Raw genomic sequence first — 20,454 nt, 5'->3', positions numbered from 1 at the left:
TAAGCATCATGATGGTATTCATGGTTTCTTCTTAGTGAACTTTAGACTTTTATGATATAAATTACCCTTGGATCTAGACTTGATTATTATTGTGAAGTCTCATCATTATTACTTAACCCTTAACTTTATCATTAACTTTCTGTTTCATTTCATGAGGACTTCCTAGTTTATTCAAGTCTAAGTGTTTTGTCTTAAGTTGGCTCTTAAGATAAGCTTTCAATCAACACTCCCATACTAGTTGATTCAAGGTGTTAAGTGTTGAAATACTCCTTAGGATCTACTTGCTCAAGCCTCTTTCCTTAACACAATCACACCACAGGTATATAACCAAGAATTTGCTTTAGATATAGGTGTCCAAAATCCCTTTGTATTGCTAAATGCTCTGTTACAAAGTGGCTCTTGATTGTGGACTTTCAATTGATAATCCCGGGTTAGTTAACCCAAGTTACTGGGTGATGAGGCACCCCTAGGATTTACTTATCCAAGCTCATCCTTGAACATACACTTCACAGATACATGTCTAAAACCTTGATCATTGATGCCTAGACCTTATTATTATTTCTTCCTCTTTTCTATTTTTGAACCTTCTTTTCTTTTCTTTGTCAAGGACTTTCTTATTCTCAGGACTTCACTTTGACATCTAAGCCTATGTCCAGGAACTCTTATATCATTCTTCTTTGTTCCTTATTCATATACCATCTCTTTAATCAAGCTTTTATACCTCCACTTTCATAAGAATTATTTATTCCTTCTAGCTTAGACTCAATCCTTCTTTCATTCATAACAATACTTTTTATTGAACTTAAAATTCATAACAAGCAATAATTTCAAGTTACTTGAATGATCCACACTCATCTTAGCTAGCAAATAAACAACATGAAAGCAATTAACAAAAGAAAGGACAATTTAGAAGGCATATCATATTTCATACATGCTTTTCTTTATTCATTAAGACTATGAAAAGAGCTTCACCACCTTTTAGTCCTCGCTTTCTTTGCCTTTGCTTGTTTACCCTTGTTTGCTTTTCTTCTTTGATTCCACTTTCTTTCTTTTTCCCCCTTGTTTGCTTCTTCTTGATTTGCTGGTTGTTCCTCATTTGCTTTGCTTTGATTCTCTATTTGCTCAGTTACCTTCCAAAGTCCGGAGCTTATTATGTTTTTTCTCAGCCTTTCATCACTAAACTTCACCCTTTCTATCTCATGTGCTTCTAGTTCACCATATGCTTGGTCAAGAGTCTTGATCCGTGGGTTCAAAGTGGGCATTCCAAAGCATAAGTAATTGAGCCTGGACTGGATACTTATATCATACTCAAATCTGTCCCTGTGCCTGGCCTCTTTGAACATTCAATACTCACTAAATACCTTGTGATGATAATTTTATTGCTGGCATATTTCCTGAAGGAATTTCTCTTGATGAGCTTGCTTTTGGATCACCTTATTGATGGACTACTCTTGTTAAACTTTCTTTTGAGTCATATTATTGATGGACTCTTGGAGTTGAATGTATTACTCCCTTTATTGATCCATCAATCTCGAGTGAAACTTCCTTTGTTGGTCCATCAATTGTGATTGAAACTCCCTCTATTGTTCTTGAGCTAGAGTGTATTGCCTTGAAATTTCTTCAATGGCATCTTGAATTTGGCCAAAGTCAAAAGGGGCAGAGGCTTGTTCTTTTTCTTTCTGTGGTACTTTCTTTCTTCTTTGAGGTCTTCTTTAGATCTGAGCGCTTATGACATGTTCCATCCTTTGTTTGGTGATTGGCTTTCCTATTGACACCTATTGTGTGTCTTCATCTTCGAAGAGTACCCCAGCTTTCTCACACAAACGCAGGATGGTACTGGGATGGCTGAGCCAAGCTCCAGAGCACACTTCTCTGTTATTTCTTGAATACTATTTGCAATGATCTCTGGGACTTTGTCCTCTCTTTCTTTCATTATGCAATGGATCATTATTGCCCTATTTATTATGACCACCGAAGTGTTTGAGGTGGGGAGTATTGATCTTCTTACTATCTCAAACCACCCTTTGGCTTCAGGTATGAGGTCACCTCTTTTCAGATAGCTTGGAAGTCCATCAGAGTCTCTCATCCAATTGGTTCCCAAAGCACAAATGTCATTCACTATCTCTTCGTAGTTGGGGTTACCATTGATTCTCTCTTCATAGCCAGCTTGTTCAAATGATCTTGGCCTTATCTTGAGAGCCCTCATGATTGATTTTGGGTTAAAATCAACCTCCACTCCTCTTACATAGATCTTGTAAGGAGGAGCATTTTCATCTTCTCTCGCCGCATTTGCATAAAACTCCTTACAAGAGTTAAGCTCAAATTCGCAAGTTAGTCATAAAGAAGCTTCCATCTCCTTTTTCAAATCTCTTCCCTTATTGAAGGGCATTCATCCTTCCCAAATTTGAAAGCTATTTCTAGGGCTGCTTCTTTGTTCACCATCCATCCATTAAATTAGAGCTTAGGGAATTGAGATTCAAACCTTCTCTCATCAAATGGGGGTTGCTCCATAGGTTGCTTCCCTTTTCTTTTCTTTGCACTTGATGATGAGGCATTGAATGTTAATTAGAAGACGGCTGAATCTACACCAAACTTAAGGAGGTGTGGTGGACGAAATTGTGATCATCAACAACGGCTCCAAAGACTTGGTGCTCTCAAACGTGAATCTCACTTTGTCATAACTCCGCACAACTAATCAGCAAGTGTACTGGGTCGTCCAAGTAATACCTTACGTGAGTAAGGGTCGATCCCACAGAGATTCTTGGTATGAAGCAAGCTATGGTCACCTTGTAAATCTCAGTCAGGTGGATTCAAATTGATAGTGGTTTTCGGAAAATATAAAGAGATACTTAATTAAATAATAAAGGATAGAAATACTTATGTAAATTCATCAGTGGAAATTTCAGATAGGTGTATGGAGATGCTGTGTTCCTTCTGAATCTCTGCTTTCCTACTGCTTTCATCCAATCTTTGTCACTCCTTTCTATGGCAAGCTGTATGTAGGGCATCACCGTTGTCAATGGCTACATCCCATCCTCTCAGTGAAAAAGGTGCAAATGCTCTGTCACGGCACGGTGAATCATCCGTCAGTTCTTGATCATGTTGGAATAGAATCCCTTGATTCTTTTGCGTTTGTCATCACGCCCAGCAATCGTGAGTTTGAAGCTCATCATAGTCATTCAATTCTGGAATCCTACTCGGAATACTACAGACAAGGTTAGACTTTCCGGATTCCCATGAATGCCGCCATTAATTCTAGCTTATACCACGAAGATTCTGATTAAGGAATCCAAGAGATATGTGCCCGGTCTAAGGTAGAACGGAAGTGGTTGTCAGTCTCGCGTTCATAGGTGAGAATGATGATGAGTGTCACGGATCATCACATTCATCATGTTGAAGTGCAAGGAATATCTTAGAATAGGAATAAGTCGAATTGAATAGAAAATAGTAATTGCATTGAAACTTGAGGTACAACAGAGCTCCACACCCTTAATCTATGGTGTGCAGAAACTCCACCGTTGAAAATACATAAATGATAAAGGTCCAGGCATGGCCGAATGGCCAGCCCCCAAAACGTGATCACAGGATCAAAAATACAATCCAGGATAAAAATACAATAGTAAAATGTCCTATTTATAATAAACTAGCTACTTAGGGTTTACAGAAGTAAGTAATTGATGCAGAAATCCACTTCCAGGGCCCACTTGGTGTGTGCTTGGGATGAGCTTGAATGTTACACGTGCAGAGGCTTTTATTGGAGTTGAACGCCAAGTTGTAACGTGTTTCTGGCGTTCAACTCTGGTTCGTGACGTGTTTCTGGCGTTACTGGCGTTGAGCACCAATTTATGTCATCAAATCTCGAATAAAGTATAGACTATTATATATTGCTGGAAAGCTCTGGATGTCTACATTCCAACGCCGTTGAGAGCGCGCCATTTGAGGTTCTGTAGCTCCAGAAAATCTATTTCGAGTGCAGGGAGGTCAGATTCCAACAGCATCAGTAGTCCTTTGTCAGCCTTCTTATCAGAGTTTTGCTCAGGTCCCTCAATTTCAGCCAAAAAATACCTGAAATTAGAGAAAAATACACAAACTCTTAGTAAAGTCCAGAAATGTGAATTTAACATAAAAACTAATGAAAACATCCCTAAAATTAGTTAGATCATACTAAAACCTACCTAAAAACAAAGCCAAAAAGCGTATAAATTATCCGCTCATCAAGGTGCTTGTCCCCAAGCATAAGATAGTGGATAAGCATGGGTGGAGAAGAAAAAGAATGTAAGTGGAGAATGAGGTAAAGAATGAAGCAAGAAAATAAATGAAGAAAGGGAGTGGTGCATAAGAAATCTAAACAGTTTTGGCATCTCACTTCATCCTTTGAAGTTTAGAATGATTGGCTTCTCTTGGAACTCAGAGTTCAGATAGTGTTAATTGATTCTTCTAGTTAAGTATGTTGAGTCTTGAACACAGCTACTTATGAGTCATGGCCATGGCCCAAAGCACTTTGTTTTCCAGTATTACCACCGGATACATAAATGCCACAGACACATAACTGGGTGAACATTTTCAGATTGTGACTCAGCTTTGCTAGAGTCCCCAGTTAGAGGTGTCCAGAGCTCTTAAGCACACTCTTTTTGCTTTGGATCACGACTTTAACCACTCAGTCTCAAGCTTTTCACTTGGATCTTCATGACACAAGCACATGGTTAAGGACAGCTTGATTTAGCCGCTTAGGCCTGGATTTATTTCCTTGGGCCCTACTATCCATTTATGCTCAAAGCCTTGGATCCTTTTTACCCTTGCCTTAGTTTTAAGGGCTATTGGATTTTTCTGCTTGCTTTTTCTTTTTCTTTCTATTTTTTTTCGCCACCCTTTTTTTTTCACAAGCCTTTTGCTTTTTCACTGCTTTTTCTTGCTTCAAGAATCAATTTTATGATTTTTCAGATCATCAATAACATTTCTCTTATTCATCATTCTTTCAAGAGCCAATAATTTTAACATTCATAAACAACAAGATAAAAAACATGCACTGTTCAAGCATTCATTCAGAGAACAAAAAGTATTGTCACCACATCAATATAATTAAACTAAATTCAAGGATAAATTCGAAATTCATGTACTTCTTGTTCTTTTGAATTAGAAACATTTTTCATTTAAGAGAGGTGAAGAATTAATGGAATTATTCATAGCTTTAAGACATAGTTACTAACTACTAATGATCATGAAGTAGAGACACAAAACATAGATAAACATATAACATAAAAACCGAAAAGCAGAGAAAATAAGAACAAGAAATGAGTCCACCTTAGTGAGGGTGGCTCCTTCTTGAAGGACCAATGGTGCTCTTTGAGCTCCTCTATGTTTCTTCCTTGCTTTTGTTGCATGATCCCTAGTGATTTTGGTGCTCCTATCCTTAGTTGCTCCCAATAATTGTGTGTAGGAAAATTTATCCCTTGAGGTATCTCAGGGATCTCTTGATTTGCAGTCAAATGTTCTACCACTGAGCTATAGACCCTTTAGATGAATCTCTCCATCTCCTATGACTCGGGGGTGGAAGCTTTTGTCTTCTCTTTCCTCTTTCTAGAGGTTTCTCTGGCCTTAGGTGCCATCAATGGTTATGAAAAAACATAAAGCTATGCTTTTACCACACCAAACTTAAAATGTTGCTCGCCCTCGAGCAAAAGAAGAAAGAATGGAAGAAGATATGAAGGAGAGGGAGAGATGTATATGTTTTGGCCATATGGGTGGGATTGGGTGGGGAAGAGATGGATAGATGTGAGTGGTGAAGGGGTGATGGGGAAGAGAGATTGAGGTGATTGGTGAAGAAGAGTGAAGGTGAGTTGAGGTGGGTGGAGATCCTGTGGGGTCCACAGATCCTGAGGTGATCTTGTGGGGTCCACAGATCCTGGGGTGTCAAGGATTTACATCCCTGCACCCATTAGGCATGTATAATGCCTTAGCATACAATTTTGGCGTTTAAAAACCAAAGTGATGCTCATTTTGGGCGTTCAACGCCCAATTGCAGCATGTTTCTGGTGTTGAACGCTAGTTCCATGCTTCTTCCTGGCGTTCAGGGCCAGCTTTCCTCAGAGCATATTCCTGGTGTTCAAACGCCAGGATGTTGCTTGTTTCTGGCGTTCAATGCCAGATCCATGCTCTGTTCTGGCGTTGAACGCCAGCCAGATGCTCCTTACTGGCGTTTAAACGCCAGTAAGTCCTTCCTCTAGGGTGTGATTTTTGTTCTGCTATCTTTGATTCTGTTTTTAATTTTTGTATTTTTTTCTGACTCCACATGATCATGAACCTAATAAAACATAAAATAATAGTAAAAAAAATAAAATTAGATAAATAAAAATTGGGTTGCCTCCCAACAAGCGCTTCTTTAATGTCACTAGCTTGACAATGGCTCTCATGGAGCCTCACAGATGTTTAGAGCATGATGAGGGCCTCCCAACACCAAACTTAGAGTTTGAATGTGGGGGCTTCTCAACACCAAACATAGAGTTTGGTTGTGGCCTCCCAACACCAAACTTAGAGTTTGATTGTGGGGGCTTTGTTTGACTCTGTATTGAGAGAAGCTTACTGTGCCTCTTTTCCATGTTTACAGAAAAACACCCTTGGGTCTTAAACACAAGGTAGTCCCCATTCAATTGAAGGACTAGCTCTCCTCTGTCAACATCAATCACAGCTCCTACTGTGGCTAGGAAAGGTCTTCCAAGGATGATGCATTCATCCTCCTCCTTCCTAGTGTCTAAGATTATGAAATCAGCAGGGATGTAAAGGCCTTCAACCTTCACTAACACGTCCTCTACCAATCCATAAGCTTGTCTTACTGACTTGTCTGCCATTTGTAATGAGAATATGGCAGGCTGTACCTCAATGATTCCTAGTTTCTCCATTACAGAGAGTGACATAAGATTTATGCTTGACCCCAGGTCACATAGAGCCTTGTTAAAGGTCATGGTGTCTATGGTACAGGGTATTAAGAATTTTCCAGGATCTTGTCTCTTTTGAGGTAATGTTTGCTGAACCCATGTATCTAGTTCACTAATGAGCAAGGGAGGTTCACCTTCCCAAGTCTCATTACCAAACAACTTGGCATTCAGCTTCATGATAGCTCCTAAATATTGAGCAACTTGCTCTCCAGTTACATCTTCATCCTCTTATGAGGAAGAATAGTCTTCAAAGCTCATGAATGGCAGAAGGAGATTTAGTGGGATCTCTATGGTCTCTATATGAGCCTCAGATTCCTTTAGGTCCTCAATAAGGAACTCCTTCTTGCTTGAGAGACGTCCCATGAGATCTTCCTCATTGGGATTCGCGTCCTCTCCCTCCTCCTTGCATTCGGCCATATTGACTATGTCAATGGCCTTGCACTCTCTCTTTGGATTTTCTTCAGTATTGCTTGGGAGAGTACTAGGAGGAGTTTCAGTTACTTTCTTACTCAGCTGGTCCACTTGTGCCTCCAAATTTCTAATGGACGATCTTGTCTCACTCATGAAACTTAAAGTGGCCTTTGACAGATCAGAGACTAAGTTTGCTAAATTAGAGGGGCTTTGCTCATAATTCTCTGTCTGTTGCTGAGAAGATAATGAAAAAGGCTTGTTATTGCTGAGCCTGTTTCTTCCACCATTATTAAAGCCTTGTTGAGGCTTTTGTTGATCCTTCCATGAGAAATTTGGATGATTTCTCCATGATGAATTATAGGTGTTTTCATAAGGTTCACCCATGTAATTTACCTCTGCCATTGCAGGGTTATCAGGATCATAAGCTTCTTCAGAAGCTGTCTCTTTAGTACTGTTGGATGCATTTTTCCATCCATTCAGAGTTTGAGAGATCATGTTGACTTGCTGAGTCAACACTTTGTTCTGAGCCAATATGGCATTCAGAGCATCAATTTCAAGAACTCCCTTCCTCTGAGGCGTCCCATTATTTACGGAATTTCTCTCAGAAGTGTACATGAATTGGTTATTTGCAACCATGTCAATAAGTTCTTGAGCTTCTGCAGGCATTTTCTTTAGGTGAATGGATCCACCTGCAGAGTGGTCCAATGACATCTTGAAAAACTCAGATAGACCATAATAGAATATATCTAATATAGTCCACTCTGAAAATATGTCAGAAGGACACTTTTTGGTCATCTGCTTGTATCTTTCCCAAGCTTCATAGAGGGATTCACCATCTTTTTGCTTGAAGGTCTGAACATCCACTCTAAGCTTGCTCAGCTTTTGAGGAGGAAAGAATTTATCCAAGAAGGCTGTGACCAGCTTATCCTAGGCGTCCAGGCTATCTTTAGGTTGTGAGTCCAACCATGTTCTAGCTCAGTCTCTTACAGCAAAAGGGAAAAGCATGAGCCTGTAGACTTCAGGATCTACTCCATCCGTCTTAACAGTCTCACAAATCTGCAAGAACTCAGTTAAAAACTGGTAAGGATCTTCAGATGAAAGTCCATAAAACTTGCAGTTCTGTTGCATTAGAGCAACTAATTGAGGTTTCAACTCAAAATTATTTGCTCCAATGGCAGGAATTGAGATGCGTCTTCCATCAAACTTGGACGTGGGTTTAGTAAAATCACCAAGCATCCTCCTTGCATTATTGTTGTTGGGTTCGGCTGCCATCTCTTTCTCTTGTTCGAAAATTTCAAAAAGGTTGCCTCTGGATTGTTGTAATTTAGCTTCTCTTAGTTTCCTCTTCAGAGTCCTTTCAGGTTCAGGATCAGCTTCAACAAGAGTGTTTTTTTCCTTGTTCCTGTTCATATGAAAGAGAAAGAGAACAAGAAAAGAAGAGAAATCCTCTATGTCACAGTAAAGAGGTTCCTTATTGTTAGTAGAAGAAGAAAGGAAATAAAGAAAGGAGAATCCAAACAGAAGGGTGAGGATTGGGGTAGTGATTTAAGATGAAGAGAGGTGAAGAGAAGTGTTAGTAAATAAATAAATAAATAGAAGAAAATGAAAGAGAGAATTCAAAAATTAATTTTGAAAAGCAGTTAATGATTTTCGACAATTAAATGTGAGATAGAATTAAAATTAAAATTTAAAATAATTAGTTAATTTAAGAAGAATTTTGAAAAAGGGATGAGATATTTTTGAAAAGTAGAAAGGGAAAAGTAGTTAAGTTGTTTTGAAAAAGATAAGAAACAAACAAAAAGTTAGTTAGTTAATTGAAAAAGATTTGAAAATCAAATTTGAAAAGATAAGAAGATAAAAAGATAAGTTAAGATATTTTGAAATCAAATTTTTGGATAAGATAAAATTTTTGAAAAAGATATGATATAAAAGATATGATAAAAAAAAGATATGATAAAAAGATATGGTTGAAAAAGATTTAATTTTCAAAATTAAAATTAATTACTTAATTGACAAGAAACTAAAAGATATGAATCTAGAATTTATAGATTGAACCTTTCTTAACAAGAAAGTAACAAACATCAAATTTTTGAATCAATCACATTAATTGTTAGTGTAATTTTGAAAATAAAGATAAATTTAAGAAAAAGATTTTGAAAATAATTTTAAAATTTTCGAAATTAATAAGATAAAAATGAAAAAGATTTTATTTTTGAGAAAAAAAAATTTTGAAAAGATAAGATTTTTAAAATTGAAAATTTGACTTGACTTATGAGAAACAACTAATTTTAAAAATTTCTGACTAAGTCAACTCAAATTTTCGAAAATTAGGAGAGAAATAAGGAAAAGATATTTTTTTGATTTTTGAATTTTTAATGATGAGAGAGAAAAACAACAAAAATGACTCACAACATAAAAATTATGATTCAAAACTCATGATGCATGCAAGAACACTATGAATGTCAAGATGAACACCAAGAACACTTTGAAGATCATGATGAACATCAAGAACATATTTTTGAAAAATTTTTTGATGCAAAGAAAACATGCAAGACACCAAACTTAGAATTCTTTAATGCTTGGACTCTAACAAACAAAAAATGCATATGAAAAACAACAAAAGATACAAAACAAGAAAACATCAAGATCAAACAAGAAGACTTACCAAGAACAACTTGAAGATCATGAAGAACACTATGAATGCATGAATTTTCGAAAAATGCAAGAGATTTTTAAAGCATGCAATTGACACCAAACTTAAAAATTGACTCAAAACTCAAACAAGAAACACAAATTATTTTTTAATTTTTATGATTTTATGATTTTTTTGTGTATTTTATTTTATTATTTTTTTTCGAAAATAATTTTTGGGAAAAACGAAAACAAAGAAAAATTTTGAAAACTTTTTGAAAACTTTTTTTTTTGAAAAGAAAATTACCTAATCTGAGCAACAAGATGAACCGTTAGTTGTCCAAACTCGAACAATCCCCGGCAACGGTGCCAAAAACATGGCGGACGAAATTGTGATCATCAACAATGGTTCCAAAGACTTGGTGCTCTCAAACGTGAATCTCACTTTGTCACAACTCCGCACAACTAACCAGCAAGTGTTCTGGGTCATCCAAGAAATACCTTATGTGAGTAAGGGTCGATCCCACAGAGATTGTTGGTATGAAGCAAGCTATGGTCACCTTGTAAATCTCAGTCAGGTGGATTCAAGTTGATAGTGGTTTTCAGAAAATATAAAGAGATACTTAATTAAATAATAAAGGATAGAAATACTTATGTAAATTCATCAGTGGGAATTTCAGATAGGTGTATGGAGATGCTGTGTTCCTTCTGAATCTCTGCTTTCCTACTGTTTTCATCCAATCTTTGTCACTCCTTTCTATGGCAAGCTGTATATAGGGCATCACCGTTGTCAATGGCTATATCCCATCCTCTCAGTGAAAAAGGTCCAAATGCTCTGTCACGGCACGGCTAATCATCTGTCAGTTCTCGATCATGTTGGAATAGAATCCCTTGATTCTTTTGCGTTGGTCATCACGCCCAGCAATTGCGAGTTTAAAGCTCGTCACAGTCATTCAATTCTGGAATCCTACTCAGAATACCACAGACAAGGTTAGACTTTCCGGATTCCCATGAATGCCGCCATTAATTCTAGCTTATACCACGAAGATTCTAATTAAGGAATCCAAGAGATATGCGCCCGGTCTAAAGTAGAACGGAAGTGGTTGTCAGTCACGCGTTCATAGGTGAGAATGATGATGAGTGTCACGGATCATCACATTCATCATGTTGAAGTGCAACGAATATCTTAGAATAGGAATAAGTCGAATTGAATAGAAAATAGTAATTGCATTGAAACTTGAGGTACAGCAGAGCTCCACACCCTTAATCTATGGTGTGCAGAAACTCCACCGTTGAAAATATATAAGTGATAAAGGTCCAGGCATGGCCGAATGACCAGTCCCCCCAAAACGTGATCACAGGATCAAAGATACAATAGTAAAATGTCCTATTTATAATAAACTAGCTACTTAGGATTTACAGAAGTAAGTAATTGATGCAGAAATCCACTTCTGGGGCCCACTTGGTGTGTGCTTGGGCTGATCTTGAATGTTACACGTGTAGAGGCTTTTATTGGAGTTGAACGCCAAGTTGTAATGTGTTTCTGGCGTTCAACTCTGGTTCGTGATGTGTTTCTGGAGTTTGACTCCAGAATGCAGCATGGAACTGGCGTTGAGCGCCAATTTACATCATCAAATCTCGAATAAAGTATGGACTATTATATATTTCTGGAAAGCTCTGGATGTCTACTTTCCAACGCGGTTGAGAGCGCGCTATTTGGAGTTCTGTAGCTCCAGAAAATCTATTTTGAGTGCAGGGAGATCAGATTCCAACAGCATCAGCAGTCCTTTGTCAGCCTTCTTATCAGAGTTTTGCTCAGGTCTCTCAATTTCAGCCAAAAAAGACCTGAAATCACAGAAAAACACACAAACTCATAGTAAAGTCCAGAAATGTGAATTTAACATAAAAACTAATGAAAACATCCCTAAAAGTAGTTAGATCATACTAAAAACTACCTAAAAACAAAGCCAAAAAGTGTATAAATTATCCGCTCATGAAGGTGCTTGTCCCCAAGCGTAAGATAGTGGATAAGCATGGGTGGAAAAGAAAAAGAATGTAAGTGGATAATGAGGTAAAGAATGAAGCAAGAAGATAAATGAAGAAAGGGAGTGGTGCATAAGAAATCTAAACACAAGAATGAAGTATGAAGACAAGGCAATAAAGAAGATTAAGGAAGGTGTGGGGTTCGATTAGCCAAGCAAGGGTAGAAGAATAAGGAAAAGGTGGTAAGTGAAGAAGGATGGTAAAATGAATTAAGAGATCAAAGAAAGAGAGAATGAAGGGAATGTTGCATCAAAGGCTTAAGCACAAAAGTGAATTATGAAATCAAAGGCAATGAGGATGACTGAAGTGTTGTGGTTTTGGTTGGGAGAGGGCTTGTGTATTTATTGGTGAAAAGGTGGTGAGAATGGATGGTGATAATTAAAGTTTTGTGTAAATCAAATTTTATGCATGCTCTGGAAAGTAAAGACAAGGATTGGGAATAAATGTGATTGGTGAGGTGAAGGTGGTTGTGTTTTGGTCATAAATGTGGGAGTAGGACAAAATTGATAGCCAATGCATGTCAACTGTGTTTCCCCATGAACCAATATCAAGGCACATATGACTAGTCTATGCCATCAAGTATTCGAAAATCACACTCCTAGCTTGTACGGCTCCTATTCCATCAATTTTATCTCTAGGATTCTTCCTTCAAAATGAAAGCAAAATTTCAAATTTATTTTGGTTATTGGCGGGAAAACAAAGGGACTTTTTAACAATTTTCAAGGAAAAAAATAATGGCTATGGGCACACCAAACTTGGTTTTTGTCATATGCTTCATGCATGCTTTTAATGAAAATGTGTCACTTTTATTTTTGGTTCTTGAATTTATATTGAGAACTAACTTATTACTAATCGTCATTGCTTACTATTAAAACATAAAATCAAAGGATACTGAACATGGGTTGCCTCCCATGAAACGCTTCTTTATCGTCATTAGCTTGACGTCAAGCTTCCTTGTTCAAGTTAACTCATGAACACTCTCCTACTTGTCCCAAGGTCCACCTAGATAATGCTTCACTCTATGGCCATTCACTGTGAAAGTTTCTTTAGAAGCTTCATCCAGGAGCTCTAGATAGCCATGGGGAGATACTCTAGTGACCAGATAAGGGCCAGTCCACTTGAACCTCATCTTCCCAGGAAAAATTTTCAATCTAGATTTGAACAATAGCACCTTCTAGCCTAGTTCAAAGATTTTAGGTGTGAACTTCTTATCATGCCATCTCTTGGCTCCTTCTTTGTAAATTTTGGAATTTTCATATTCCTCCAATCTAAGCTCCTTTAGTTCAATGAGCTGCAACAGTCTCAACTTCCTAATTTGTGCTTGAAAGTGAAAACATGCTCTTTAAGTCTTTTTATTGCTAAATTTTATTCACTTTGATCCTATTTGGTGCCTTGATGTATTTGTCAAGTGATTTCAGGTTTTCAAGGAAAGTTTGGGTTGAAGAAGTGAAGAAAGAGCATCCAAAAATGGAGAAATCATGAAAAAATGCAGTTTTGAAGCTACAGCAATGGTGCGTACACACAATGGTGACTTCGTACAAGGATGCGTACGCACCAAATATCGTGCATACGCACAATGGGAATTTTGCACAACTGTGTGAACGCACCGTAGGTCGTGCGTACGCACGACTGTATACACGTGAGGTTATTAATTGCAAATCGCTGGGGGCAATTTCTGGGCTTCCAGAGCCCGGTCCAGCTTATTTCTAAAGCTATTTCAAGCCGAATTGAAGAAGGATGAAGGGGGGAGCACTTAGGTTTAGATTTTTACATGTTTTTAGTTAGTTTTCTAAAGAGAGAAGCTCCCCATTCTCTCTAGAATTAGGGTCTCTTAGCTTTAGTTTCTTTGTAATTTCTACTTTTAATTCTTGCTTTCATTTAGTTTCTTCTACCTTTCCTTGTTCTTATTCTTAATTTCTTTAGTCTATCTTGTTATTTTCTCATTTTAGTTACCTTTATGTATTTGCACTCTTTGTTATTTTAAGCTATATTTAATGTAATTTTATGTTTTCATGTCAATGGTTGCTTCCATTAATTATTATTGTTATTTCCTTGCTTCTAGTGGCTGTAGCATTTATTAATTCTTGTTATTTTACCATGCTTTATTTTCATGCCTCCCAAGTGTTTGATAAAATGCTTGGGTTGGTTTTACCTTAGTTTTTTTCTCACTCTTGGTTTGGAAATCGGGTGTTTGGGGAGAACTTGAGTGGTGGATGTCCACTCCACATTGTGTGAGGGTTGTTAATTAATTTGATTTTCCTTGACTCTAAGTAACCCAATAGTGTTGACCTAGGACTTAGGGATTGAGATTAATTATGCTTAGTTGACTTATCCTCGATGTAGGGTTGACTAATTGGGATAAATCCACACACAATTACCATGTTTGTGGTCCACAACTAGGATAGCTAGCCCTAATTACCAAATTCTTTCCAAGAGTTCTTTTTGCCATTTGAAAGTCCATTTTCATTGCCTTTACTTGCTTCCTTTTAATTCCATGCATGTTTATTTGCTTTCTTGCACTTTAATTTCTTGCACTTTAATTTCTTTCTCTTTGCAATCACAAACCCCAAATTTCTCATAGCCAATGATTATACATTTCGTTGCAACTCCTAGGGAAGACGACCCGAGGGTTTAATACTCCCGGTTTATTTTGTGTATTGATTGTGACTATTCATTTGATTAATGGTCAAATTTTCGGGTTAGGACTATACTTACAACGCCAATTCTATTTTGATGAAAAATTCCTAACATATGTGATAAACCACTATTTTATGGTTTATCTTGTGCTAAATTGAGTGGTTTTAATCAGTTCTTTGCACACTTATTCATACAAACTGCATGGTTTTACAAATCTTTCCCAATTTAGTTTTATGATTGAAAACTTGTTTCCTAAGCCTCTAAATTGTCAATCTTTAATTCTCCTTTATACCATTTGATGCCGTGATCTGTGTGTTAAGTGGTTTCAGGCTTTATAGGGAAGGAATGGCATAGAGGAAGAAAACGAAGTTTGCAAAAATAGAAGAAACACGAGAAACTAAAGAGCTGACCAGCAAGGATCGACGTGCACGCGTAACTGTTGCGTACGCGTGACACACGCAAAAGATCATCGACGCGTACGCATGACTGACGCGTACGTGGTGCATGAAATTGTGTACATCAACAATGGCTCCAAAGACTTGGTGCTCTCAAACATAAATCACACTTTGTCACAACTCCGCACAACAAACCCGCAAGTGTACTGGGTCATCCAAGTAATACCTTACGTGAGTAAGGGTCGATCCCACAGAGATTGTTGGTATGAAGCAAGCTATGGTCATCTTGTAAATCCCAGTCAGGCAAATTTAACTAATTTAAGAGATTATTGGTTTTTCTAATAATAATAAACTAAACAAAAAATAAAGATAAAGTTACTCATGTAATCCAATGGTGGGAATTTCGGATAGGTGTATGGAGGTGCTGTGTTCCTTCTGAATCTCTACTTTCTTACTGCTTTTATCCAATTTTTATCACTCCTTTCTATGGCAAGCTATATGTAGGGCATCACCGTTGTCAATGGCTACATCCCATCCTCACAGTGAAAATGGTCCAAATGCTCTGTCACAGCATGGCTAATCATCTGTCGGTTCTCGATCATGTTGGAATAGAATCCCTTGATTCTTTTGCGTTTGTCATCACGCCCAGCAATCGCGAGTTTGAAGCTCGTCACAGTCATTCAATCTCGGAATCCTACTTGGAATACCACAGACAAGGTTAGACTTTCCGGATTCCCATAAATGCCGCCATTAATTCTAGCTTATACCACGAAGATTCTGATTAAGGAATCCAAGAGATATGCGCCTGGTCTAAGGTAGAACGGAAGTGGTTGTCAGTCACGCGTTCATAGGTGAGAATGATGATGAGTGTCACGGATCATCACATTCATCATGTTGAAGTGCAACAAATATCTTACAATAAGAATAAGTCGAATTGCATAGAAAATAGTAGTAATTGCATTAAAACTCGAGGTACAGCAGAGCTCCACACCCTTAATCTATGGTGTGTAGAAACTCCACCGTTGAAGATACATAAGTGATGAAGGTTCAGGCATGGCCGAACGGCCAGCCCCCAAAACGTGATCACAGGATCAAAAATACAATCCAGGATGAAAATATAATAGTAAAAAGTCCTATTTATACTAGACTAGCTATTAGGGTTTACAGAAGTAAGTAATTGATGCAGAAATCCACTTCCAGGGCCCATTTGGTGTGTGCTTGGGCTGAGCTTGAACTTTACACGAGCTAAGGCTTCTATTGGAGTTGAACGCCAAGTTGTAACGTGTTTTTGGCATTCAACTCTGGTTCGTGACGTGTTTTTGGCGTTTGACTCCAGAATGCAGCGTAGATATGGCGTTGAGCGCCAGTTTGCATCGTCTAATCTCGAATAAAGTATAAACTATTATATATTGCTGGAAAGCTCTAGATGTCTACTTTCCAACTCCATTGAGAGCGCGCCATTTGGGGTTCTGTAGCTCCTGAAAATGCATTTCTAGTGCAGGGAGGTCAGAATCCAACAGCATCAGCAGTCCTTTGTCAGCCTTTTATCAGAGTTTTGCTCAGGTCCCTCAATTTCTGCCAGAAATTACCTGAAACCACAGAAAAACACACAAACGTATAGTAAAGTCCAGAAATGTGAATTTAGCATAAAAACTAAAGAAGACATCCCTAAAAGTAGCTAGATCCTACTAAAAACTACCTAAAAATAATGCCAAAAAGCGTATAAATTATCCGCTCATCACAACACCAAACTTAAATTGTTGCTTGTCCCCAACCAACTGAAAATCAAATAGGATAAAAAGAAGAGAACATACTATAAATTTCAGAATATCAATGAATATTAGTTCTAATTAGATGAGCGAGACTTGTAGCTTTTTGCTTCTAAACAGTTTTGGCATCTTACTTTATCCTTTGAAGTTTAGAATGATTGGCTTCTATAGGAACTTAGAATTTCAGATAGTGTTATTGATTCTCTTAGTTAATTTTGTTGATTCTTGAACACAGCTAATTTTATGAGTCTTGGCCGTGGCCCTAAGCACTTTGTTTTCTAGTATTACCACCAGATACATAAATGCCACAGACACATGACTGGGTGAACCTTTTCAGATTGTGACTCAGCTTTGCTAAAGTCCCCAGTTAGAGGTGTTCAGAGTTCTTAAGCACACTCTTTTTGCTTTGGATCACGACTTTAACCACTCAGTCTCAAGCTTTTCACTTGGACCTGCATGCCACAAGCACATGGTTAGGGACAGCTTGAATTAGCCGCTTAGGCCTGGATTTTATTTCCTTGGGCCCTCCTATCCATTGATGCTCAAAGCCTTGGATCCTTTTTACCCTTGCCTTTTGGTTTTAAGGGCTATTGGCTTTTTCTGCTTGCTCTTCTTTTCCTTTCTATTTTTTTTTCGCCACTCTTCTTTTTTTTTTCAAGCTTTTGCTTTTTCACTGCTTTTTCTTGCTTCAAGAATCAATCTCATGATTTTTCAGATTGTCAATAACATTTCTCTTTGTTCATCATTCTTTCAAGAGCCAACAGTTTTAACATTCATACACAACAAGATCAAAAATATGCACTGTTCAAGCATTCATTCAGAAAATAAAAAGTATTGTCACCACATCAATATAATTAAACTAAATTCAAGGATAATTTCGAAACTCATGTACTTCTTGTTCTTTTGAATTAGAAACATTTTTCATTTAAGAGAGGTGAAGGATTCATGGAATTATTCATAGCCTTAAGACATAGTTACTAAATACTAATGATCATGTAATAAAGACACAAACATAGATAAACATATAACATAAAAAAAATGAAAAGCAGAAAAAAATTTAAGAACAAGGAATGAGTCCACCTTAGTGAGGGTGGCGCCTTCTTGAAGGATCATGGATGTCCTTGAGCTCTTCTATGTCTCTTCCTTGTCTTTGTTGCTCCTCCCTAGTTATTTTGGTGCTCCTAATAATTATGTGGAGGAAAATGTATCCCCTGAGGTATCTTAGGGATTTCTTGATGAGGGAATTCCTCATGTTCTCTTGATGTGCAGTCAAATGCTCTTCTACTGAGCTATGGACCCTTGAGATGAATCACTCCATCTCCCATGACTTGGAGGTGGAAGCTTTTTGTCTTCCCTTTTTTCTTTTTTTTTTCTTTTGAGGTTTCTGGTGCACAAATTTGCAATCCGTACAACTAACCAGCAAGTGCACTGGGTCGTCTAAGTAATACCTTACGTGAGTAAGGGTCGATCCCACGGAGATTATTGGTTTGAAGCAAGCTATGTTTATTTTATTAAACTTAGTCAGGATACCAATAGAGTTCTTTAGCCTCGTATAAAGTAAAAAAAGGGCATAAAATAAATAGTTGTTACTTGTTGTGCAGTAATGGGGAATATGTTGGAGTTTTGGAGATGCTTTGTCCTCTGAATTTCTGCAATGTAATATTCAACTCAATTGTTTGTAAAGCCCGTCTACGGCAAGCTGTATGTAGGGTGTCACCATTGTCAATGGCTACCTCCCATCCTCTCAGTGAAAACGGTCCAGATGCTCTGTCACGGCACGGCTAATCAGCTGTTGGTTCTCGATCATGTTGGAATAGGATCCATTGATCCTTTTGCGTTTGTCGTCACGCCCAGCAATCACGAGTTTGAAGCGTGCCACAGCCATTCAATCCTTGAATCCTACTCGGAATACCACAGACAAGGTTTAGACCTTCCGGATTCTCAAGAGTGGCCGCCATCAATTCTAGCTTATACCGCGGAGATTCTGATTAAGGAATCTAAGAGAAGCTCATTAAGTCTGATGTAGAACGGAGGTGTTTGTCAGGCACACGTTCATGGATTGAGGGAGGTGATGAGTGTCACGGATCATCACCTCCTTCATAGTTAAGCGCGAATAAACATCTTAGATCGGAACACACACACGTTTGAGTAAAATAGAAACAATTGCATTAATTCATCGAGACGCTGCAGAGCTCCTCACCCCCAACAATGGAGTTTAGAGACACATGCCGTCAAAGTGTATAAAATTCAGATCTGAAAAATGTCATAAGGTACAAAATAAGTCTCTAAAAGTTGTTTAAATAGTAAACTAGTAACCTAGGTTTATAGAAAATGAGTAAACTAAGATAATTGGTGCAGAAATCCACTTCTGGGGCCCACTTGGTGTGTGCTGGGGCTGAGACTAAAGCTATCCACGAGCTGAGGCTTTTCTTGGAGTTGAACTCCAAGTTATAACGTGTTTTGGGCGTTCAACTCCGGATCATGACGTGTTTCTGGCGTTTAACTCTAGACAACAGCATGTACTTGGCGTTTAACGCCAAGTTACGTCATCTATCTTCGCGCAAAGTATGGACTATTATATATTGCTGGAAAGCCCTGGATGTCTACTTTCCAACCCCGTTGAGAGCGCGCAAATTGGACTCCTGTAGCTCCAAAAAATCCCTTCCGAGTGCAGGGAGGTCAGGATCCAACAGCATCAGCAGTCCTTTTTCTGCCTAACTCAGATTTTTGCTCAGCTCCCTCAATTTCAGCCAGAAATTACCTGAAATCACAGAAAAGCACACAAACTCATAGTAAAGTCCAGAAATGTGAATTTTGCCTAAAAACTAATAATATTCTACTAAAAACTAATTAAAACATACTAAAATCTACATGAAATTACCCCCAAAAAGCGTATAAAGTATCTGCTCATCACAACACCAAACTTAAACTGTTGCTTGTCCTCAAGCAACTAGATAAATAAAATAGGATAAAAAGAAATTAAGGAGTAATAAAATCTCTGAGTTTTAAGTGAAGCTCAGATTTTAATTTAGATGAGTGGGGCTAATAGCTTTTTGTTTCTGAACAGTTTTGGCATCTCCCTTTATCCCTTGAAATTCAGAATGATTGGCATCCATAGGAACTCATAATTCAGATAGTATTATTAATTCTCCTAGTGTAGTGTGTTGATTCTTGAACACAGTTACTTTATGAGTCTTGGCCGTGGCCCTAAGCACTTTGTTTTCCAGTATTACCACCGGATACATAAATGCCACAGACACATGACTGGGTGAACCGTTTCAGATTGTGACTCAGCTTTGCTAGAGTCGCCAGTTAGAGGTGTCCAGAGCTCTTAAGCACACTCTTTTGCTTTGGATCACGACTTTAACCACTCAGTCTCAAGCTTTTCACTTGAACCTGCATGCCACAAGCACATGGTTAGGGACAGCTTGATTTAGCCGCTTAGGCCTGGAACTACTTCCTTGGGCCCTCCTATCCACTGATGCTCAAAGCCTTGGATCCTCTTCTTAATCCAATGATTTCTTGTAAAAAAAAAATTTTTTTCACTGCTTTTTTTTTTGCTTCAAGAATCATATTCATGATTTTTCAGATCATCAATAGTATTTTTCGTGTTCCTCATTCTTTCAGGAGCCAATA

General features: G+C 37.9%; 1 non-coding gene across 1 annotated transcript; it reads left to right on the top strand.

The window, feature by feature from the left end:
* The first annotated feature begins 8,112 nt into the window (after positions 1 to 8,112).
* Positions 8,113 to 8,216, top strand: LOC130938530 (small nucleolar RNA R71). The gene has a single exon (XR_009069693.1). It is a non-coding gene; the product is annotated as a small nucleolar RNA R71 (small nucleolar RNA).
* Positions 8,217 to 20,454: the final 12,238 nt, after the last annotated feature.

This window comes from Arachis stenosperma, chromosome 6, assembly GCF_014773155.1.
Source record: "Arachis stenosperma cultivar V10309 chromosome 6, arast.V10309.gnm1.PFL2, whole genome shotgun sequence".
Lineage (NCBI taxonomy): Eukaryota > Viridiplantae > Streptophyta > Magnoliopsida > Fabales > Fabaceae > Arachis > Arachis stenosperma.
This window is presented reverse-complemented; position numbering and strand designations above follow the sequence as displayed.